At 42.8% G+C, this 24,902-nt stretch overlaps 1 long non-coding RNA gene across 2 annotated transcripts in view; it reads left to right on the top strand.

The window, feature by feature from the left end:
- Window positions 1-24,902, top strand: part of LOC136153427 (uncharacterized) — a 57,152-nt gene that overhangs the window by 5,710 nt on the left and 26,540 nt on the right. Inside the window, exons 3-6 of one of the 2 annotated variants that reach the window (XR_010660397.1) lie at window positions 4,794-4,869; window positions 5,716-5,861; window positions 5,952-6,029; window positions 24,107-24,148. This is a non-coding gene — a long non-coding RNA (uncharacterized lncRNA). Of the gene's footprint in view, window positions 1-4,793; window positions 4,870-5,466; window positions 5,491-5,715; window positions 5,862-5,951; window positions 6,030-24,106; window positions 24,149-24,902 lie in introns of both variants that reach the window. The other variant, XR_010660396.1, reaches the window with a different exon arrangement.

The raw sequence follows: 24,902 nt of genomic DNA, 5'->3' as shown, positions 1-24,902 counted from the left end.
GAGTCATTTACCACACCCCTGAATAGCCGTAGGTGATCTGACTGCAGTCTGCAGTGTGTCTTGTAGGGGAGCCAGAGTATAATTGGGGGATCAGTCAGGAAACAGTGGCAGTTGACCAGGAGAAAGATGATGATGGCTTAGACGACGGGATGGCAGTGGAGATCGAGAGGGGTGGATGGATTCAGGATACTTGTTAGCATCTCCACTGGAAGGACACTGAGCAGGAAGGAATAGAAGGGAGGACCATCTCCTTTGAAAAGGATGTTCTCTAGGCATTATCTTCAGATAAAATATAGAACAGAAGAGACCCTGCATGTCTATATGGGTTCTTTTTGTTGCTGTTGTTAGTTTTCTGGATTCTAAATTCTTGAGTATGGAAACTATATTTTATCTTTTTTTTCTCTATGGATTTCAATAGTGTTCCTCTCATCCAAGGGAAAACTAGGAAAGAAGCTTTCTTTGGTTCCCTCCTGTGTTTGCTTCTGACAAGGACTTTTTTTTTCCCAATTATTTTTATTAGTTGGAGGCTAATTACTTTACAATATTGTAGTGGGTTTTGCCATACATTGACATGAATCAGCCATGGATTTACATGTGTTCCCCATCCTGAACCTCCCTCCACATCCCATCGCTCTGGGTCATCCCAGTGCAACAGCCCCAAGCACTTGTCTCATGCATCCAACCTGGACTGGCGATCTGTTTCACACTTGATAATATACATGTTTCAATGCTGTTGTCTCAGATCATCCCACCCTCGCCTTCTCCCATAGAGTCCAAAAGTCTGTTCTATACATCTATGTCTCTTTTTCTGTTTTGCATATAGTGTTATCGTTACCATCTTTCTAAATTTCATATATATGCGTTAGTATACTGTATTGGTGTTTTTCTTTCTGGCTTACTTCACTCTGTATAATGGGCTCCAGTTTCATCCACCTCATTAGAACTGATTCAAATGAGTTCTTTTTGATGGCTGAGTAATATTGCATTGTGTATAGTACCACAGCTTTCTTATCCATTCGTCTGCTGATGGGCATCTAGGTTGCTTCCATGTCCTGGTAATTATAAACAGTGCTGTGATGAACATTGGGGTACACTTGTCTCTTGCAGATCTGGTTTTCTCGGTGTGTATGCCCAGGAGTGGGATTGCTGGGTCATATGGCAGTTCTTTTTTTCTTTTGTATCAACATTTTTTTTTCATTTATTTTTATTAGTTGGAGGCTAATTACTTTACATTATTATAGTGGTTTTTGCCACACATTGACATGAATCAGCCATGGATTTACATGTGTTCCCCATCCCGATCCCCCCTCCCACCTCCCTCCCCACCCCATCCCTCTGGGTCTTCCCAGTGCACCAGCCCTGAGCACTTGTCTCATGCATCCAACCTGGGCTGGTGGTCTGTTTCACCTTTGGTAGTATACTTGTTTCAACGCTATTTTCTCAGAACATCCCACCCTCACCTTCTCCCACAGAGTCCCAAAGTCTGTTCTGTACATCTGTGTCTCTTTTTCTGTTTTGCATATTGGGATATCGTTACCATCTTTTTAAATTCCATATATATGCGTTAGTATACTGTATTGGTGTTTATCTTTCTGGCTTACTTCACTCTGTATAATGGGCTTCAGTTTCATCCATCTCATTAGAACTGATTCAAATTAATTCTTTTTAATGGCTGAGTAATATTCCATTGTGTATATGTACCACAGCTTCCTTATCCATTTGTCTGCTGATGGGCATCTAGGTTGCTTCCATGTCCTGGCAATTATAAACAGTGCTGTGATGAACATTGGGGTGCACGTGTCTCTTTCAGATCTAGTTTCCTCGGTGTGTATGCCCAGGAGTGGGATTGCTGGGTCATATGGCAGTTCTATTTCCAGTTTTTTAAGGAATCTCCACACTATTCTCCATAGTGGTTGTACTAGTTTGCATTCCCACCAACAGTGTAAGAGGGTTCCCTTTTCTCCACACCCTCTGCAGCATTTATTGCTTGTAGACTTTTGGATAGCAGCCATCCTGACTGGCGTGTAATGATACCTCATTGTGTTTTTTTTTTTTTTTTTTAATGGCACAGCACTTTTTATTTTCTTTAATCAGAAAAATATATCCCATGTTTCCGGGAGGGAGACCAGGTATCTGCAGGCCCTGCTCTGGGTGTCAGGGACTTCACGACCAAGCAGGAAGGAAGGCTTGGGCCTGGAAACCGGGGTGGGGTGGAGTGTGAGGGGCGGGGTGTGTGTATGTGGCCTCCAGGAATCAGGTCACTGCTAGAGGTGGCCATCACAGCCGCGTGAGACGGGCGCACACAGCACTGAGCCCTGGTGGCCGACGCTGCTCTCCCACCTGTGCCGGGACTCCAGGGGCAAAAGGTGGATGACCCTTGAGTGCAGACGTGGGTCTGGTGGTGGGGTGGGAGCTCGTGGTTTTGATTTGCATTTCTCTGATAATGAGTGATGTTGAGCATCTTTTCATGTGCTTGTTAGCCATCTGTAAGTTTTCTTTGGATTAATGTCTGTTTAGATCTTTGGCCCATTTTTTGATTGGGTCATTTATTTTTCTGGAATTGAGCTGCAGGAGTTGCTTGTATATTTTTGAGATTAATCCTTTGTCTGTTTCTTCATTTGCTATTATTTTCTCCCATTCTGAAGGCTGTCTTTTCACCTTGCTTATAGTTTCCTTTGTTGTGCAAAAGCTTTTAAGTTTCATTAGGTCCCATTTGTTTATTTTTGCTTTTATTTCCAATATTCTGGGAGGTGGGTCATAGAGGATCTTGCTGTGATTTATGTTGGAGAGTGTTTTGCCTATGTTCTCCTCTAGGAGTCTTATAGTTTCTGGTCTTACATTTAGATCTTTAATCCATTTTGAGTTTATTTTTGTGTATGGTGTTAGAAAGTGTTCTAGTTTCATTCTTTTACAAGTGGTTGACCAGTTTTCCCAGCACCACTTTTTAAAGAGGCTGTCTTTTTTCCATTGTATATTCTTGCTTCCTTTGTTGAAGATAAGGTGTCCATAGGTATGTGGATTTATCTCTGGGCTTTCTATTTTGTTCCATTGATCTATATTTCTGTCTTTGTGCCAGTACCATACTGTCTTGATGACTGTGGCTTTGTAGTATAGTCTGACGTCAGGCAGGTTGATTCCTCCAGTTCCATTCTTCTTTCTCAAAATTACTTTAGCTATTTGAGGTTTTTTGTATTTCCATACAAATTGTGAAATTATTTGTTCTAGTTCTGTGAAGAATACTGCTGGTAGCTTGATAGGGATTGCATTGAATCTATAGATTGCTTTATGTAGTATCCTCATTTTCACAATATTATTTCTTCCAATCCATGAACACGGTATATTTCTCCATCTATTTGTGTCCTCTTTGATTTCTTTCATCAGTGTTTTATAGTTTTCTATGTAGAGGTCTTTTGTTTCTTTAGGTAGATATACTCCTAAGTATTTTATTCTTTTTGTTGCAATGGTGAATGGTATTGTTTCCTTAATTTCTCTTTCTGTTTTCTCATTGTTAGCGTATAGGAATACAAGGGATTTCTGTGTGTTAATTTTATATCCTGCAACTTTACTATATTTGTTGATTATCTCTAGTAATTTTCTGGTAGAGTCTTTAGGGTTTTCTATGTAGAGAATCATGTCATCTGCAAACAGTGAGAGTTTCACTTCTTCTTTTCCTATCTGGATTCCTTTTATTTCTTTTTCTGCTCTGATTGCTGTGGCCAACACTTCCAAAACTATGTTGAATAGTAGTGATGAGAGTACTCAAACTCTTCCAGAAAATTGCAGAAGAAGGTAAACTTCCAAACTCATTCTATGAGGCCACCATCACACTAATTCCAAAACCAGACAAAGATACCACAAAAAAAGAAAACTACAGGTCAATATCACTGATGAACATAGATGCAAATATCCTTAACAAAATTCTAGCAAACAGAATCCAACAACATATTAAAAAAATCATGCATCCTGACCAAGTGGGCTTTATCCCAGGAATGCAAGAATTCTTTAATATCCGCAAATCAATCAATGTAATACACCACATTAACAAATTGAAAGATAAAAACCATATGATTATCTGAATAGATGCAGAAAAAGCCTTTGACAAAATTCAACATCCATTTATGATAAAAACTCTCCAGAAAGCAGGAATAGAAGGAACATACCTCAACATAATAAAAGCTATATATGACAAACCCACAGCAATCATTATTCTCAATGGTGAAAAATTGAAAGCATTTCCCATAAAATCTGACAAGGACTTTTCTCTTGAGAATCCCTCTCTGCTCTTTTTTTTAAACTTAGGACTATATCTTTTTTTTTCAATGATTTCATTTATTTATTTATGGCTGTGCTGGGTCTTAGTTGCTTCTTTTCTGTATTTGCAGTGAGGTGCTGGCTACTCTCTAATTGTGGTGCGTGGGCTTCTCATTGAGGTGGCTTCTCTTGTTTTGGAGTTTGGACTCTAGGGCATGCAGGCTTCACTAGTTGTGGCTCCTTGGCTCTAGAGCCCAGGCTCAGCAGCTGTGGTGCACAAGCTTACCTGTTCTATGGCATGTAGGATCTTCCTGGACCAGGACCGTGTCTCCTGCATTGCCAGGCAGATTCTTTACCACCAAGCCACCAGGGAAACCCTCTCTCTGCTTTTTTTATGAAAGAGTTTGAATTCTGTGTTCTCACTCAAACTGTGACCTTTACAGAGCCCCATTGGTTAGTTTGGGTTTCCCCGTGATGCGCCTTTCCCTACATTTAGATCTTTACCTGGAATACACTCAATATAATTTTGTCTGTTTTTCAAGGCTGAGTTCAAGAACCACCCACTCCGAGTTGTCTTCCTAGATTTTCTCAGCCCAAAGTAATCCTTCTTTTTCTGAGGTAAGTCATAAGTCTTGTTGTTCAGTCTCTCAGTCGTGTCCAACTCTTTGTGACCCCATGGACTGCAGCACGCCAGACCTCCCTGTCCATCACCATTTCCTGGAGTTTGCCCAAGTTCATGTCCATTGAATCGGTGATGCCATCCAACCATTTCATCTTCTGTCACACCCTTCTCCTGCCCTCAATCTTCCCCAGCATCAGGGTCTTTTCCAGTGAGTCAGCTCTTCATATCAGGTGGCCAAAGTATTAGATCTTCAGCTTGAGCATCAGTCCTTCCAATGAATATTCAGGGTTGATTTCCTTTAGGATTGACTAAATTGATCTCCTTGTTGTCCAAGGGATTCTCATAGCTCTTAGTTTATTTGTTTTATTTAGACCCCATTCACTGTTTTACAGTCATACTCATTGCTTTGTGCTTATTTGGCTTTGTTTGTTTTGGGCCATGCCACGGCATGTGGGATCTTAGTTCCCCTGCCAGGGAAGTCTCTGTACTTGTTCATATTCATGACTTATATCCTCTACTTGATTTTAAATTCCTTGAGGGAAGATACTTATGTTGTTCAACTTTAAATGAATAATTTTCTTTCTCATCATCAGATACAAAAGAGGTTCAACAGTGAGGTAAGTTGATAAATTCCCCAGTGTACTTGGAATCTAATCTTGAGTTTCTTGTGTTTCTAGTGAGGACTTTTCCTGTGAAATACTAAAGTCATTTCCTTTGTCTCCAGCAATCTCCTTTGTAACTTAAAGCCTGTTTTCTATGATTTTCTTTGCCATAGTGTTGATGGAACTGCTTCCACCAGGGGGAGCTCCTTACTATATCTAGGTCAATTTCTTTTTCTTTAGAGGCAAAAGAAAGGAGACTTCATCAGGCAAAATATTGAAGCAATGGGAATACAAACAATAGGAAGTAGGAACTTGGGACTTGGGACTTGATTTGGTTCCAGCACCAGTTGACCCAAATGCCGTTTCACTTGTCATATTGGGTTTTGGTATGATTCCGGCCCATGTGTAAAGATTTCCCTCTCCCCAGTCATTTATTTCATCTACAGATAAATATTAATCATGTACTTTCTGTCAAGTATTGTAGATGCTGAGCTTCATCTGTGAACAAAACCTACCGAGTCTCTGACCTCATGGAACTCATGAGGTGGAATCAGGTGGGTAACAGATAATATGTAAGATAGATAGATACAAAGATGGGGATGAGTGCTAAAGGGGGAAAACAATGCAAAGTCTAATAGGCCATTGTAAGAACTTTGATTTTTACTATAAATGAGATGGGAAGCATTGGGGAGTTTTGAGTGGGAATGATATGATCTGACACGTTTTAAAAGGATCATTATTGTTTTCTGTATAATACATTATATATAAGAGGATAAGCTTGGGCCAGACTGGTAACAGTGAAATTTGGAAAAGTTGCTGGATTTGGGGGTGCATCTTGAAGTTGAATTTGCTGACAGATCAGATGTGGGATGTGAAAGAGGAATCAAGGAAAACAGAGTCACCGTGTTGCATAACACCAATAGCATTGTCTAAAATGTGGCTGGTGCTCTCTGGAGTGATATAACACAGTGTTTCTGTTTGAGGCAATGCCAAGGTTTTCATCCTGAGCAGCCGAAATGATGGAGTTACCACTAACTGCAGTGGTAAAGACTGTAGGGAAAACAGGGTTGGGAGTGTAAAAGATGTTAAATTGAGGATGTGTTGAATTTGAGATGCCAGTCAGACATCTAAATGGAGTTGATGAGTGAGCTGTGGGGTACAAGAGCATGGCACTCACAGGCGTGGTTAGGGCAGGAGATAAATATTCTGGAGTCACAGATGTCTAGATAGTATTTCAAACTCTGAGATGGATGAAATCTCCAGGAGTGAGGATAGTTAAGAGGAGGGGACCACGGATCCTACCCTGGGGCACTCTGACAGCCAGAGATTAGGAGGATGATGATGAGGAACTGGCAAAGGAGACTGAAAAGGAGTGGCCAGTAAGGTGGAAGGAAAACCAGAAGAATGTGGTGCACCCAAAGCCTCGTGAAGAAGGTGCTTCCAGGAAGAGGGGATGATCAACTGTGATAAGTGCTTTTGGTTGGCCAGGCAAGGTGAGAGCCCAGAATATTCTATGGACTCTTGCAACATAGAGGCCCCTAGTGACCTGGATAAAAGTCTTTTCAGTGGACAAAAGCTTGATGGGAGTGGGGCCAAGGAAGAAGGGGAGGAAAAAAATTGTACATGGGGAATATAGACAAATATTTTGAAGAATTTTGCTGTCAAGAAGAGGAGAGAGATGAGGCAGTAACTGGTATGGTATGTGGGAAGGTCAAGAGAAAGTATCAGAATAGGAGAAAATAGAGTCCAGAAATAAACCCACACACCTATGGTCAATTAATCTACAACAAAGGAGGCAAGAAAATATGCTGGGGAAAAAACAGTTTCTTCAGCAAGTGGTGCTGGGAAAGCTGGCCAGCTACATGGCAGAACAATGAAGTCAGAACACACCCTCACACCACAGACCAAAATAAACTCACTGTGGGAGGAATAATGAAATGTTTGCCCCAGGAGTACTCACCAGTCGTTGGAGTTCACTAGTCCTTAGTCACATACGTTTCTGGTAATTCTCAGAGAAGCAAGGTGTTGAGGGAGGGACAATTGCCAGTAGGTTTGACTGGAACAAACTCTAAGGAAACCCGTGGACAGCCTTTAATAAAACTGGACCCAGAACTTCCACAGTTAGGAAAGGGGAGAGTACCTCCACGTGTGGAAGCAAACAGTTGGGGTCATGAGCTATAGCTGGCCCCCTGATCTATTGGGTGATTCTAGCCTCCTGTGCCAACCTTGGCGGATCTGGCCTCCATTATACTGAAAACAGCCTGTACATCTACCTCCAGAAACATTATCTATTATTATTTACAGAAGGGAGATGAAAATAAATTCTTGTAGATGCTGTGAACATGACAAAACTCCAGGTGGGGTGTGAACCAAGCAGGAAAACTGACATAAAAATTCAGGTCACAGTACCACAGTACCACTAATACCTTTGACTGTGTGGATCACGAAAAACTGTGGAAAATTCTTCAAGAGATGGGAATACCAGACCACCTGACCTGCCTCATGAGAAATCTGTATGCAGGTCAAGAAGTAACAGTTAGAACTGGACATGGAACAACAGACTGGTTCCAAATAGGGAAAGAAGTACTCAAGGCTGTATATTGTCACCCTACTTATTTAACTTATATGCAGAGTACATCATGCAATATGCCAAGCTGGATGAACCACAAGCTGGAATCAAGATTGCTGGGAGAAATAGCAATAACCTCAGATACGCAGATGATGTTACCGTTATGGCAGAAAGCGAAGAAGAACTAAAGAGCAAAGAGCTTCTTGATGAAAGTGAAAGAGGATAGTGAAAAAGTGGGCTTAAAATTCAACATTCAGAAAACTAAGATCATGGCATCCAGTCCCATCACTTCATGGCAAATAGATGGGGAAACAATGGAAACAGTGAGAGACTTTCTTTTCTTGGGCTCCAAAATCACTGCAGATGGTGACTGCAGCCATGAAATTAAAAGACGCTTGCTCCTTGGAAGAAAAGCTATGACCAATCTAGATAGCATGTTAAAAAGCAGAGACATTACTTTACCAACAAAGGTCCACCTAGTCAAAGCTATGGTTTTTCCAATAGTCATGTATGGATGTGAGAGTTGAACTATAAAGAAAGCTGAGCACCGAAAAATTGATGCTTTTGAATTGTGGTGTTGGAGAAGACTCTTGAGAGTCCTTTGGACTGTGAGAGATGCAACCAGTCAATCCTAAAGGAGATCAGTCCTGAATATTCATTGGAAGGACTGATGCTGAAACTGAAACTCCAATACTTTGGCCACCTGATGCGAAGAACCAACTCATAAGGAAAAGACCATGATGCTGGGAAAGATTGAAGGTGAGAGGAGAAGGGAACAACAGAGGATGAGATGGTTGGATGGCATCATTAACTTGATGGACGTGAGTTTGAGTAGGCTCTGGGAGTTGGTGATGGACAGGGAAGCCTGGCATGCTGCAGTCTGTGGGGTCACAACGAGTCTGACACGACTGAGCGACTGAACTGACCACTAATGATGTCCTTATTCCTTGGCCAGAAGTAGACTTGGCGGCAGAAACCCGTGTCTAGCTGGGCTCACTTCTTAGCTGTGTATACTAGGAGCGATGGCTTTGAGAACACATACAAGTTTCACTGCTCACCAGTCACCATGTTCTTTTTTTTGTATTTGAACTTGTTTCCCAGTCTCATGTCTTCAAGGTCCAGCTCAAGTGTCACTTGTTCTGCAGAACCTTCTGTAAGCCCCATCTCAGGCAAAATGCATCATTTCCTTCCCTGAGTTTCCAGACCACTTTTTCTCTCTCTCTCTTCTCACATCTGTAACACTGAGGTGTGTGTGGCTGTGAATGGAAGAGATGGCAGAGTACAGTGGATAAGAACACAGGCTTTGGAGCAAGGATGCTTGGGTTTATATGTATAATATATATAAATATATATATATACATATATACATTATAATATAATGTGTGTGTGTGTGTACCAAGTCTTAGTTGCAGCACATGAGATCTTTAGTTGCGGCATGTGGGATCTAGTTTCCTGACCAGAGATTGAACTCAGGCCCCCTGCATTGGGAGCGTTGAGTCTTAGCCACTGGACCACCGGGGAAGTCCTGGCTGCATCTCCTTGTGCCTCAGTTTCTCCTCTGTTTCATCTGAATAGAATAGTAGTAAGAAGAAAGAAGTTAATACATGTGAAGTACTTAGAACAGTGCCCAGCATGTAGTAAGTGCTCAGTAAGCTTTAAAAAAAATTTTTATGGGAGTAGAGTTGATTTACAATGTGGTGTTACTTTTAGGTGTACAGCAGTATAAGCTTTTGTTATTTGTCTCTCTTCTCCTTGAGGAATAAGACCATGCCCTTTTGTTAGCACTGGGATTGGCACAGAGTGCTAGGTGCTTAATAGATATTTGACTCAAGAGGTTTCTAAATCAAATTCAAGTTCATGTTTAACAGTTTCATATGTGTATGGCCCTTTCATTAGCTCACTTATTTATTGCTGTGTACCACTCTGTGTAGTGGTTAAAAATGAAGGTTCTAGAACCTGATGCCCTGGTCTGTGTTGTTGCTTAGTCACTTACTAGCTTGTTAGCCTCTATTGCCTCAGATTCCTCATTTGGAAAATGAGAAAAAAATATAGGAAGTTAAACAGTTACTGAACATTCAAATGTTAACTATATCTATTTCTAATCTTATTAATTAAGTGACTTAATATACACCTCTGATGTTCTATGGACTGTGTTGGACAGTAGAGTTGCAGAAATGAATAAGGCTTGGTTCCTGCTCTAAGAAAACGCCTCTGCTAGGGAAGGCAGCAAGTCAGTAGGTATAGGGCCTAGCGGAAGAAGGGAGCAACTTTTTGAGAGGGACCAGTGAGGGGAAAAGGGAGGGTCATAAGGTTTTTTTAGGGTTTTCCCTGGTGGCTCAGTGGTACAGAATCTGCCAGCAATGCAAGAGATGCAGGAGATGTGGGTATCATCCCTGGGTCGGGAAGATCCTCTGGAGTAGGAAATGGCAACAAACTCCAGTATTCTTGCCTGGAGAATCCCATGGACGGAGGAGCCTAGTGGGCTGCAGTCCATAGGGTAGCAAAGAGTCAGACATGACTGAGCGACTGAGCACTCATGCAAGGCTTTTTGGAGCAGGTACATCCTGAGCTTTGAATCTGTGGGTTGTGGATCCTGGAAAAAGAATGTCAAATAGGTGTCAAAATCCTTTTTGTGGTTCATTGGAAATGAGTTTTAGAACAGACATCTTCCATCGATTTCCTGAATAAGACCCCTTCATGAGAGGTCCCACCCTCTATTTTGAAACCGAGAGAAACTGTTCTGGGCCAACAACAACGCATCGTCAGGCCAACCTAAGTGCACCAAAAATGGTTTTGAACAGTTTTCCTTGAGCAAAACTCCTCTTTCCTTTTGTCGTTAAGCCAGAGAGCCGTCACGGGCAGAGGAGTACATTCCACGGGCCTCTGTCCTGCCCTCCCCCTCCCTCCCAGTGGATTTTCTGAAAAGGTTGGCACTCTCTTCCCTTTATCACCCCCACCATCAGGTGACAGGCAAAGCAGAGAGAGGCATATTTTCTAAGAAAAGGCCAGGACCCTTTTCTCACTCACACCTCTCATAGAGACCTCTCCAAGATGGTGGTATGGGGCTATAGTAACATTTTTGAGATCAAAGACAGGGTAGGGGTAGATGAAAATGTTGGTCTTTTGTCTCTTAGAAAACCAATAAAGCCAGTGACGCTTGTCTGTATTCCCCGAGTAGTTCATAAGAACAATAGAATTCAGAGTTCCTGGTGTTCCTCTAGAGCTGATTTTGGCAAGTGATAAGCAGCTTATAAAAGGGCTTATTATTGAGTAGAGCTTTGGCTGCCTGACTTTTAAGGTTGGTTATTTATTTTGCATGTTGTATAACAGGAGCGTTGGGCAATGCTCAGAAGAGGCCTTCTGGGTCAGGGAGTAAGGGCTTCTCTGTCTCCTCTTGCCAGAAGCAGATTCCAGTGCAGAGTATGAACCCAAGCCATGGCTTTCCTGCAACCTCTAATCATCAGACAGGCCTTCTCCTTAGGGGTTGAACATTTCCATCAAGTCCCAGCCCCAGAAAAATAGATGTGTGTGTAATTTCTCCAATTCACACTGATAACGTGACCTGCCTTTGAAAGACATGTTTTTAAAGACACACTGTGGTCATTTGCAACAGTCATATACAGGGTCCCTGGCATCTCAGTAGGTAGATGCTCTGAAAGGTAGGACTTTGAAGAGCACCCAGCCCAAATTGTCCCCAGTCCTTTTGGTTCAAACGTTAAAGCATGTACCTCCCATCTCCTGCTGGCCTTACTGGTTCCCTGAGAAAGATCCAGACATTTTAGAGACAGTGAATGAGGGAAATTCTTCTTTCTCCTGTTCTAAACTTTAGGAAACTGAGCCAAGGCTCTCAAGAAACTGCGATGGTCTTGATAGAGGAAAACTTAGTCGTGGCTCTTTTTTTCACTTTTCTCTTGTTTGATTTTTATGAGAACCTGAATTTATGAGGATGTTGTGTTTATACAGGCTATAAGCCAGCATTTGTGTCTGGTCATATTAGTACAATGGGAGACAGCAGGAGGTTATAGGTGCCTGGGCAGAGGTTTCATGAGCTATTGAACGAGTTGTAGATGCTTTATGATATTTTGAAGACACATGTCTTGGGAGAGGTGGCCTTTACACTTGAAGTTACTGTTCCAGGATGAACCCTCCCTTCTCAGAGACAGGTTTTGCTGAAGAAAGCCTTGGAAAGCATGTGAGAAACAGTCATCCTCATAGAGTTTATGAGTGTGAATAGGTTAATTCTGTGCACTGAAGTCTCCAGCATCGGGGATGGTCACTGCTTTGGCTCCTGTATTAGTCAGGATAAGCTAGATTCTGCAGGGACCCATGCTCAGTTGTTCAGTCATATCTGACTCTTTGCAACCCCATGGAGTGTAGCCCACCAGGCTCCTCTATCCATGGGATTCTCCAAGCAAGAATACTGGAGTGGGTGGTCATGCCCTGCTCCAAGGGATCTTCCCAATCCGGGGATCAAGCCCAAATCTCCTGCATCTCCTGCATTGGCAGGTGGAATCTTTACCACTGAGCCACCTGGGAAGCACCAGACTTTGATGGAATAACAAATAAGCAACACATATGTTGCTCACATAAATAAGATTTGATGCAGACTGGTTGGCTCTCTTTAATTTTGTAGTAGTGCCATCTGGCACACATGACCTCCAAGGGCACTGTGGCAGAGGAAAAGACAGCTGGAAGCCCATAGGCCTTAATTGCCTCACCCTGCCATTGACACATCACTTCTGCACATATTTCAGTGGCAGGAACTCATCACCTTTCCCAGTCTAATGCCAGGGTCAGAAGCATACCTGGTCTATCTGGTGGCTGTGGAGAGTCTCTCCTATATCCTCTGGGGACCAACTGACCCTTAACTTCACACCCCACTCTCAGGGAATGTATGAGTGATGTTGATTTCCCAATTCTGCAGACACCAAACCAGCTCTCCAACCTGACAGACAGCTCTAGTTTTAACTAACGAGAGGACACAGGACAGGCAGTGCTTACCTGTTTGTCAGCTGCAGTCCTTTTCCTCGTCCTCCGTCATTGTTCACCGTGACGCTCACATCCTCCTTCTGCTTCTGTCTTAAGACTCACACTCGTGTGAATGTAAAATGGCTCCCACTTCAGACACCTTCATCACTCTGGTCCCAGGTTCCAGGTCTGACTGGAGCTATGGGAGTGTTAAGTGAGAAAGTGGAAGAGCTGCTCTTTCTGAAGTTCTCACAAAGTTGGGCAGGCAATCCCTGTCTCTAATGGCCCTCAGGCCCCAGAGTTGAGGCACCATAAATTAATCTACAGCAAACCCCCTGACGAGATTGAGGGAGCAGAGTTCCCCAGTGTCCATGAGTATCACTGAGACAGGGGCCTTACTCCCCTCCCAATGCCGTGTTCTCTGTAGTTATGGTTGCCCTTCTCCCAGGAGGAGGATGACCAGTGGAGCCGTTTCCAGATTTCTCTCCAGAAGTTAAGACCAAATTCCCAGAAGGGACCTGAGAGCTAAAAAGTGGTTGGCTGCTCCTGACCTGACTTATCTTGTGTAGCTGAACCATAACCACTAGAGTATATTAGTGTGTGTGTGTGTGTGTGTGTGTGTGTGTAAAAATCAATCCTGTGGTGTTTGGTGACTTTGGGTGCTCAGCCCTTGGAACAGTTTGCTTCTTTTCTTGTTGTTTTCCCTTGGAATCTCAGGTGCAAGAAAACTAAGGAAATAATCGACTCTTCCTGCCTTTAGTGTCTTCCAGAGGAGAGGGGTGGCTGGGGTCAGTGTAGACCAATTCAAGGAGTGTACATCTGCCAGAGTTGCAGCCCATCTTCCTTGTTTCTGGCATGTGTATCTCTCTGCAGGATGAGCCCTAGACCTGATGTAAGTAAGTTATCCACAGCGGAGCTGGGTAGCTGATGACCTGGTTGGCTTTGAAGGGTAGGAGGGGCAGCAATGTAACGAGGCAGGGGTTGGCATGGCTGTTTCTGAAAGAGAGTCATGATGATGAGTTTTTCCTTTCTCTCCTTTGGCTTCATTGTGATATTCTGTGTGGGTCCTATTAGTTTGAATCTGGGCGAGACTCGCCCAAATAGTTCTTAGATACGAATCACATCCCCTTACCTACTAGAGTCACTGTCAAGCTCATTATGGTTAAAAGATTTCTCAGGCCAGATACAGCACTCACCTGGGCTAGAGTCTACCATTTAAATGTATTTCATACATATGAGCGTTATGTCCTTTATAATATGTTTTTCATTGTTTCATAGTTATTCCAGATTGAATCACTTTAAAAATTTTCTTTGTGTTTTCTTTATGGGAAAACATCATTCAATGGTTGTTGTTTATATTCTCGTCTTTCTTTCCCAGTAACAAAATTTTAATTCTTCACTTTGACATTTTCATGTCTTCTTCTTCGTGTTTCATATTCCTGCTGTTGATTGCCACTCTCCTCACTAAGTTTTCTCCCCCTTCCCAACATTGAAACCTAAGCCTTCTTCTCTTTGCTATGTCTTCAGTTTGAGATGTTGTGTGTGAATTCTAGTAAAACTTTTAAGTGATTAATGATATTTAACTTTGAGCCAGTTAGAATCTCGCAGACTTACGTGATCTTTCTAAGGACTTCAAAGTAATTCACCTTAAAAACTAAAATAGTCCACTGTAGTACTATGTTTATCATCTCTATCTGGGAACTAGGTAGGGGCACATTTTATCCCTTCTTTCTTTTTGTTGTTGTTAGTTTTTTTTTAAAAATGTGTTTAGTACTATGTTCAATGAACATAGCACCATTAAATACTAAGACTATCTGTCTATTTATCCTTGTGGGGTCTTAGTTAAGGCTTGTGGGATCTTTGATCTTCACTGCAGCATGCTGGATGTGGGATCATTATTTGTGGCATGTGAACTCTTAGACGAAGCATGTGGGATCTAGTTCCTTGACCAGGGATCAAACCTTGGCCCCCTACATTTGGAATACAGAGTCTTAGCCACTGGATCACCATGGAAGTCCCTTCCTTCTCTCTCAAGAATGGTCAAATCAAGGTGCAGAGGTGATAACTTTTCCATTGTCATCATCTTGATTGCTGTTTGATGTCCAGGCCAAAGTAAGGAACTGCTAGCCTATGGATTCTGCATTATTCCCTCCATTGTAAGCTAAAAATGATGCTAGGACAGGCTGAGGGAGACTGCTTTCCATCATGTGTGGGTTAATGGTCTGGCAGAGGCAGGACTCTGGATTTAGAGGCCCCCAGAAGATAGGGACCCCAGCATCTAGGCAATCCTCCTTTCATATTTTTTTTTCTCCTTTCATATTTTGTGCGTAGCTGAGTCTTTGGGGCCTGACCCAGCTTTCCCAGCAGAATCCTGTGGTCATCCTTTTCTACAGAAGATGTGGACAGAGTGGGAATTTAGCTGTCAGTAATATTATAGACAGTAGAAAATTTCAAGTGTTGCTTCTTAAAGTAACAAGTGATGGCTGAGGGTGCACGGCAGCATGACCTTCTCGGCAGCTTATCAAATGAAGTGTCAAGTGTGAAATGGTTTCTAAATTGTAAAAGTATGAAACACATGATGGCCATTGGTATTGCATTATAAATTGCATGAGTTGCTTTTTTGTCATGATTTTAAAGAATGACATCAAAGATCTCAAGTATTGCTGTAGTTCAGTTCAGTTCAGTTCAGTTCAGTCGCTCAGTCGTGTCCGACTCTTCGTGACCCCATGAACCGCAGCATGTCAGGCCTCCCTGTCCATCACCAACTCCCGGGGTTTACCCAAACTCATGTCCATTGAGTTGGTGATGCCATCCAACCATCTCATCCTCTGTCGTCCCCTTGTCCCCTTCTCCTCCTGCCCTCAATCTTTCCCAGCATCAGGGTCTTTTCCAGTGAGTCAGCTCTTCGCATCAGGTGGCCATCTGCAGTGATTTTGGAGCCCCCAAAAATAAAGTCAGCCACTGTTTCCACTGTTTCCCCATCTATTTGCCATGAAGTGATGGGACTAGATGCCATGATCTTAGTTTTCTGAATGTTTAGCTTTAAGCCAACTTTTTCATTCTCCTCTTTCACTTTCATCAAGAGGCTCTTTATTTCTTCTTCACTTTCTGCCATAAGGGTGGTGTCATCTGCATATCTGAGATTATTGATATTTCTCCTGGCAATCTTGAGTCCAGATTGTGCTTCATCCAGTCCAGTGTTTCTCATGATGTACTCTGCATATAAATTAAATAAGTAGGGTGACAATATACAGCCTTGACATACTCCTTTTCCTATTTGGAACCTGTCTGTTGTTCCATGTCCAGTTCTAACTGTTGCTTCCTGACCTGCATACAGTTTCTCAAGAGGCAGGTTAAGAAACTTCAAAATTCACTTTGCTTACCTTCTGATTAGGGCATTTTTTTGTTTTGCATGAATGTAGAGCCCATGGCTGAGTTATTTTTTCTCCAGCTTCACTGAGATATAATTGTATGCTGAAAACTGCAAATAATTAATATATATAATCCGGTAAGTTTGGACACATGAATGGACCTAGATGACATTAGGCTAAGTGAGATAAGTCAGTCACAGAAGGACAAATATGACATGAGATTCCTCTTAGATGAGACCTCTGAAATAGTCAAAAGTAAGGATGGTGGTTGCCAGGGGATGGGAGGATGGGGGTATGGGGGGAGGGGTTGGTATTCAATGGATAGAAAGTAACAGCTATACAGTATAAGATGCGAACGTTCCAGAGACCTGAATTACAAATAGTGTTTACAGTTAACAATAAGGTTCAGTTCAGTTGCTCAGTCATTTCTGACTCTTTGTGACCCCATGGACTGCAGCATGCCAGGCTTCCCTGTCCATCACCAACTCCCAGAGCCTGCTCAAACTCATGTCTATCGAGTCAGTGATGCCATCCTACCAACTCATCCTCTGTCGTCCCCTTCTCCTCCTGCCATCAATCTTTCCCAGCATCAGAGTCTTTTCCAGTGAATCAGTTCTTCACATCAGGTGGCCAAAGTATTAGAGCTTCAGCTTCAGCATCAGTGCTTCCAGTGAATATTCAAGACTGATTTCCTTTAGGATTGACTGGTTTGATCTCCTTGCAGTCCAAGGGACTCTCAGGAGTCTTCTCCAACACCACAGTTCAAAAGCATAAATTCTTTGACTCTCAGCTTTCTTTATGGTCCAACTCTCACATCCATACACGACTACTGGGAAAGCCATAGCTTTGACTAGATAGACCTTTGTTGGCAAAGTAATGTCTCTGCTTTTTAATATAATGTCTACGTTGGTCATAGCTTTTCTTCCAAGGAGCAAGCATCTTTAAGTTTCATGGCTGCAGTCAACATCTGCAGTGATTTTCAGGCCCAAGAAAAGAAGGTCTCTCACTGTTTCCATTGTTTCTCATCTATTTGCCATGAAGTGATGGGACCAGATGCCATGATCTTCATTTTTTTAATGTTGAGTTTTAAGCCAACTTTTTCACTCTCCTCTTTCACTTTTATCAAGAGGCGCCTCAGTTCCTCTTTGCTTTCTGCCATAAGGGTGGTGCCATCTGCATATCTGATGTTATTGATATTTCTCCCATAAATCTTGATTCCAGCTTGTGCTTCATCCAGCCTGGCATTTTGCATGATATACTCTGCATATAAGTTAAATAAGCAGGGTGACAATATACAGCCTTGACGTACTCTCTTCCCAGTTTGGAACCAGCCTGTTGTTCCATATGTGGTTCTAACTGTTGCTTCTTGATCTTCATACAGGTTTCTCAGGAGGCAGGTCAAGTGGTCTGGTATTTGCATCTCTTGAAGAATTTTCCACAGTTTGTTGTGATCCACACAGTCAAAGGCTTTGGCATATTCAATAAAACAGAAGTAGATGTTTTTCTGGAACTCTCTTGCTTTTTCTGTGTTTGAACGGACGTTGGCAATTTGATCTCTGGTTCCTCTGCCTTTTCTACATCCTACTTGAACATCTGGAAGTTCTCGGTTCATGTACTGTTGAAGCCTCGCTTGGAAAATTCTGAGCTTACTTTGCTAGCATGTGAGATGAGTGCAACTGTGTGGTAGTTTGAACATTCTTTGGCATTGCCTTTCTTTGGGACTGGAATGCAATAAGGTATCACAGGCTTAAAAATTGATCAGTGCATTTTTTTTTTTTACATCATCTGGTTTCTCTCTGGATTTGCCTAAGGTCAATACTTCACCTTTTAAATTTCCTCAGCATTCCACAGTTTTGGGGAAAAGGCAGAGATGTTCCTCAGTTGGAGGTTAGAGCAGATTCCCAAGCCCATGTTACCCCCACTTTGTTGGCACTTCGCTTTCTTATTTTTTCAATTCATTTGTTTTTAATTGAAGGATAATTGCTCTACAGTATTGCATTGGGTAGTTTGCTCTCTAAAAGAAGAATCTGGCACAGCTTCATGTTTATTCTTGGTTATTCTTCCCAATTTACTGTCACTCAGAGCTGTCTGAGCCAGGGAGTTGGTGCGGGGACAGGGGATTTTGAGGCCTGGCCTAATTCCAGGCAGATATCCAGTAGCACAGCACTTAACCCCAGGCCAGGTTTCTGGCAACTTCTGTCCTCTGGAATTTTGCTCTAAACCTAGAAAGAAGAAAATAGACATAAACTCCCTCAAACACAGAGCGATAGCACTGGAGTCACCAACTTTATTCCCCAGGCCTTTTCTAGTGCCTTGCTTACAACATAGCTCTAAAGAATGTTGTCATCTGGTTTCTAGCTGTACAGATTAAAAGCAACAGGAAGAGATATTGGAGTGGGGGATGGGGGGAAGAAACTCAGATATACTGATGGGAAGTCATACTGACAAAATAGCACAACATAATAAAGCATGTTAATTCTGATTACCCTGAGCTGGCTGGGAAAAGATTCAAGTGAATTAAGAACTCTGGGAAGCATGTAATATATACATGTATATTTCATGTCATCAGAGATAATCTTTAAACATTTTGGTGTTTAAAGGATACAATTTGCTTATCTATACAAATCCAGTTGTTTCTAACTCTGCTATACCTTGCCTAAGCCAGAATTATGAACTATTTCTTGCAATGACAATATAATGCTTTTTGATAGTGAGATTTGAAGCTCTGAGCAGAACTGAAATTGTCTTGTTTTATGAGAGTGATTCATGCATTAAGCAAGAATGTGATTTGAATCCTAAATTCATTCATTGTCAGATATGGTCCTTAGTAGAGGCATCCCTTTTCAGACTTCATCTGAGGCTCCCTCAGGTACCTCTAGGTTTTTGCTCACATTTTGGAGATTGGCCTAGGAGCTGCCTGTGATCCTGCACGGAGGCCCGAGCTGCATGGGAGGGCAGCTTAGGGCTTGGGGATACCAAACAGGAAGTGACCTCAAGCCTCAAAGAAGTCACTGCCTGTTGCCTGGGTTCACTGTGCCAATGAACCAGCCCGGCCTCGCTGTCACCACCTCTGAGTCAGAAGTCTGGGCAGGGTGCAGAGGCTAATGTGCAGACTCCACCCTGGCAGCCTGTCCCATTCTCATGGCCTTGAGCTCTCTGCCCAGCTGCTGTGAACTGGCAGGCCTTGGGTGGAAGGGACACTGGTTGGGCCAGGGCTTTCTGCTGCTGTCAGAGGCATCTGTGATCAGTTCAGTTCAGTTCCTCAGTCGTGTCCGACTCTTTGCGACCTCATGGACTGCAGCATGCCAGGCTTCCCTGTCCATTATCAACTCCCAGAGCTTACTCAAACTCATGCCATGGGATTGGTGATGCCATCCAACCATTTCATCCTCTGTCGTCTCCTTCTCCTCCTGCCTTCAATCTTTCCCAGCATCAGGGTCTTTTCAAATGAGTCAGTTCTTCACATCAGGTGGCCAAAGTACTGGAGTTTCAGCTTCAGCATCAGTCCTTCTAATGAATATTCAGGACTTATTTCCTTTAGGATGGACTGGTTGGATCTCTTGAAGTCCAAGGGACTCTCAAGAGTCTTCTCCAACACCACAGTTCAAAAGCATCAATTCTTCAGCGCTCAGCTTTCTTTATAGTCCAACTCTCACATCCACACATGACTCTTGGAAAAACCATAGCTTTGACTAGATGGACCTTTGTTGGTAAAGTAATGTCTCTGCTTTTTAATATGCTGTCTAGGTTGTTCATAACTTTCTTCCAAGGAAGCAAGCCTCTTTTAATTTAATGGCTGCAGTGACCATCTGCAGTGATTTTGGAGCCCCCGAAAATAAAAAGTCTGTCACTGTTTCCATTGTTTCATCCATTTGCCATGAAGTGATGGGACCAGATGCCATGATCTTCGTTTTCTGAATGTTGAGTTTTAAGCCAATCACCTGCAATCACCTCCCTCCTTTTGCTGGTTGATTAATAGTCTTGGCACTCACCTCTGCTGGCAGAAAAGTCTTGTTCACACCTCTGACTCCCCACCCTGTGACACAGAGCATGATTGCCTCAGCTCAAAGCACAGGAAGAGTGAGGCTGCAGAGCCCATGCAGCAGGCAGAAATGTGGCTCCCTTAGCCCTTGCCAGCATGATGCCTTGGCGGAGCCCTTTGCCTCCTCCCTGTTCTGTCCCTTAATGCACTTCACCAAGGGGTGCTTGCTAATTGGCCAATTTACTCCATCCTCCTTTTTTGGGGATGATTCTCATGGCAGTAGGACTACTGAATGGGGCACTAAAATGTGGTAAAGCCCTGGACTGGAAATCGGGAAAGCTGGGTTCTGGTCCTGGATCAGCTGTGGGGTCTTAGGTCTCTTACTCCTCTGCCCAAGGGGGAGGGGCAGTGGTTGCATTCAATGATCTCAAAGGTCTAAGCACTCACTCTTCTGTTCTCTGTCCTGTTCATACAGATAGAAATGGGCCATTTTTGAGCATACCTTCTCTTTTCTTCCATCTCCATATCTCCCTTCACCTGAGTTTCTCTTGTGGTGAATAAGTTCTGAGTCTCTTTCTTTCAAAAGCTGGCCAGGGAGTATGGCAGGATTGTATTCTCGATGCCTGAGTTCTGGGAGTTTTGATTTTGGAACTGATGTGGAATTCAGGATTGATACAGATATGGTAGTCTCATCTGAAAGTTTATCACTGAATAGCAGGCAGACCAGCCCACCTACCTGTCCGTGTCACAGTGAGGTTTGGAACTCGACATCTCAGCCTCAGTTTACTCTCTTGCATGTGACTTGAGCCAGTGCAGGAGGACTAGGCTGTGCCCTTCCCTCTTATCCTCAGCACTTCCCAGAAAGGTGAGGGAAGGCTGGAGAGGGTGTAGCAGCAAGCTTGGTCATGGATACCCGACAAATGGCCGACTTTATTAAATGCCTACTGTCTGATAACTGAGCCAGGGATTGTGGAGCAGGGAGACTAAGAGGGCAGCTTTTGACAAACAAACCCTGCCTGTTCTTGGCTTTTGGGCCTACATCAAGTTGTTTACTCCATTTGGCATGCCCTTCCTCTCTTCTTAGCTTATTGAAAATCCTCACCATCCAGCAAGTTCCACCTCTTGCCTGAACTTCAGCAACCTTTTACTGAGGACCTCACCATTCCCCAGCCCTGTTTGGGGGATACAAAGATGAACAGACATGTAATCCCTGTCCTCCAGCAGACTGTGCTGTATATATTTTCCTGCTTGGGTCACAGTGGCTTCATATTTCTTCCTTTCTTCTCTCCAGCTAAAACTGAAGCCCCTTGAGGGCAGAGGCTATATTTTGGGGGCTCCACAATGGCAAATAGATGGGGAAAATGTGGAAACAGTGTTAGATTTCATTTTCTTGGACTCCAAAATCAATGTAGATGGTGACTGCAGCCACAAAATTAGAAGAGGCTTGCTGCTTGGAAGAATAGCTATAACAAACCTAGACAGTGTATTAAAAAGCAGAGACATTACTTTGTCGACAAAGGTCTGTATAGTCAAAGCCATGGCTTTTCCAATAGTCAGGTATGGACGTGAAAGTTAAACTATAAAGAAAGCTGAGCACTGAAGAATTGATGCTTTTGAACTGTGGCGTTGGAGAAGACTCTTGAGAGTCCCTTGGACAGCAAGGAGATCAAACTAGTCAATCCTAAAGGGAATCAACCCTGAACATTCATTGGAAGGACTGATGCTGAAGCTGAAGCTGAAGCTCCAATACTTTGGCCATCTAATGCAAACAGCTGACTCGTTTGAAAAGACCTTGATGCTGGGAAAGATTGAGGGCAAGAGGAGAAGGGGGCAACAGAGGATGAGATGGTTGAATGGTATCCGTGACTCAGTGGACATGAGTTTGTGCAAGCTCCGGGAGTTGGTGATGGACAGAGAAGCCTGGCATGCTGCAGTCCATGGGGTCGCAAAGTATCTGACATGACTTAGTGACTGAACAACAACACTTCAAGTTGGGTGATTCACTAGAAGAACGACTCACAAGATGCAACAGCAGGTTTTAGTTGCAGCTGAGGTCTTACAGCAAAGGATACAGAGGAAGGCAGCAGGAAAAATACACACATTGCTCGGGGATAACCTTCTGAATTTTTCCCTACCCAGGGCCATACAGGAACAACTCACAGCAAACTACAGGGACACTCATGACATGTCTGTGCCCAGGGAAGTCCACCAAGTCTTCAGGTCTGAGGCATTTATGAGACAAAACTTAAGACTCAAATGAAACTTACTTAAATCCAGGTACCTCATAACTCTTCTTAAACACTCCTGAGAGGACCTCCTGAGCTGGTACAACACACACCATTTCTCTGGACAGTATGGTCAATCAGAGACATAAAGAACCTGCTGAGGGCCATTGTCCCAGGGGTATAGGTCAGGGGTCAGTTATGATGCCAGGGTCCCTTGGAGACATACAAGGACTGATCCACGAGACCTTCTGTATTAACTCTTCCTTCCAAACTGTGTCTGATACAGTTCTTGTCCCCTCTCAGAGTGCCCAGTGTGGGGCTACACAAGACCTGGCCTCTTCTTTGAGCTCCACCTATCTACTTGAGCTCCACACTCCTATCTATTTGTCTTCTCTAGTCCCCTAGACACTGGTATGTGAACATGTCAAAATCTGAACTTGAACACCCCTCCCCACCCGCCACCACTCTTCCCCATCTCAGTAACTGTCAGCGTCATTCACTCTATTGCTCGAGCCCCAAACCTGGGCATATCCTTGATTCTCCTCTTCCTTTCACCCCCTCATCCACAGTCGATCCATAATTCTTATTTTTTTTTAATATTTATTTATTTATTTGGGTGCACCAGGTCTTAGTTGCAGCACTAGAGATTTTTAGTTGCGGCATAACTCTTGGTTGCAGCATGTGGGATCTAGTTCCCTGACAAGGGATCAAACCCAGGCCCCCTGCATTGGGAGCTTGAAGTCTTAGCCACTGGACCACCAGGGAAGTCCCTGTAATTACTATTGATTCTAATTCTGAGGTGTATCCCAAATGTGACCACCTCTCATTCTTTCAACCAGTCTGGTCCAAACCACCATCGTCTTTCATCTGAAATACTCGTCTGCTTGGGCTTCCCTGATGGCTCAGTGGTAAAGAATCTGCCTGCCAGTGCAGGAGACACAGGAGATACAGGTTCAATCCCTGATCTGGGAAGATCCACTGGAGTAGGTAATGGCGTACCCACTCCAGTATTCTCGCCTGGAAAATCCCATGGACAGAGGAGCCTGGCGGGCTACTATCCAGGGTGTTGCAAAGAGCTGGACACTGTGACTAAATGACAACATCAAAGCTCCATTTTTTTTAAAGCATTTGTTTCTTTCAGTTATGTGCTGATATAATCCAGTGTAACTTTTATTATAAGTATGTCAGTTACTAAGAAAAAGAAACAATATATTTTTAAAAAGTAAAACTAAAGTTTAGTGCTTAAGGTTGCAACTTGGGTACAAATTAAAAAAGAAAACTAAAAGAATGCAAAGAAGGATTGGGATGGGATCTATATCAGGTTTCTGAGGTAGCTGGCAAGGTTCTATTTCTTGACCTAGATGAGAATAAGAAGGTATTGACTTTTTAATGCTCTACTAAGATGTGCAGTGTTTTATATGTTATACTTCATAATTTAAAGTTATTACAAATATGTATATCAACTGTTCAAATGTAAATTATTTTAATGCAGATCCCTTGTGTGTTTTCATTTCAGGATCCCTGAAGACTTCCTTATGGATTTTGTCTCTGGGAACACGTGAGTTCCTGTATGAGTTTGACAGAGAGTTTAAAATATGTATCATCGCTTATAGTCAGAGTCTTACAAATGAAAACAAAACATCATTTCCCTTATCAAACTGGCAGAGACTTTTCAAAAATGTTATTACTCAGTGTTGGCGAAAAGTATGAAGATATAGGTACTTATATGCCCTGCTGGTAGAAATGTAAATGAATACAACCTTTCTAGAAACCCAGCTTGTAGTCTGGAACAAGGGCCTGAAAATGTTCATATTCTTTTTCCCAGTAAGCTCAATTCTAGGAGATTTATGTGAAGGAAATGATCAGAGATTACATGCAAGAATGCGCCTTGCAACAATTTTGTAATACTGAAATCTTGGAAACAACAGAGATGTTTAATACTCGGGAAATAGTATCATCACACGATGGAATATTATGCAGCCATCAGTATGGATGGTTTTGAATATTGGCACATAGAATGATGATAGTGGTGGCCAGGATTTATTAATCACTTACTATTTGCCAGGGATGACTATACCTCTTTAAATGAATTCTTGTATCGCTGCAGCAGTGCTTTGAGGTGAGTACTATGATTATTCACATTTTGCAGATAAGAAAACTGAGGTTCAGAAAGTTATGTAACTTGTCCAAAGTCACACTGTAATTAGCAGTAGAGCCAGAGCTTGCATCCAGGCCTGAATACTCCAAATTTACATAAAGGCTGTTAATAGTAATAATCTTTAAGTGATAGGATTATAGTAATTTTTTTCCTA

Source organism: Muntiacus reevesi, chromosome X (assembly GCF_963930625.1).
Source record: "Muntiacus reevesi chromosome X, mMunRee1.1, whole genome shotgun sequence".
Classification (NCBI taxonomy): Eukaryota; Metazoa; Chordata; class Mammalia; order Artiodactyla; family Cervidae; genus Muntiacus; species Muntiacus reevesi.
The sequence above is the reverse complement of the archived record's forward strand: the minus strand, read 5'-3'. Positions and strand labels throughout refer to the sequence as shown.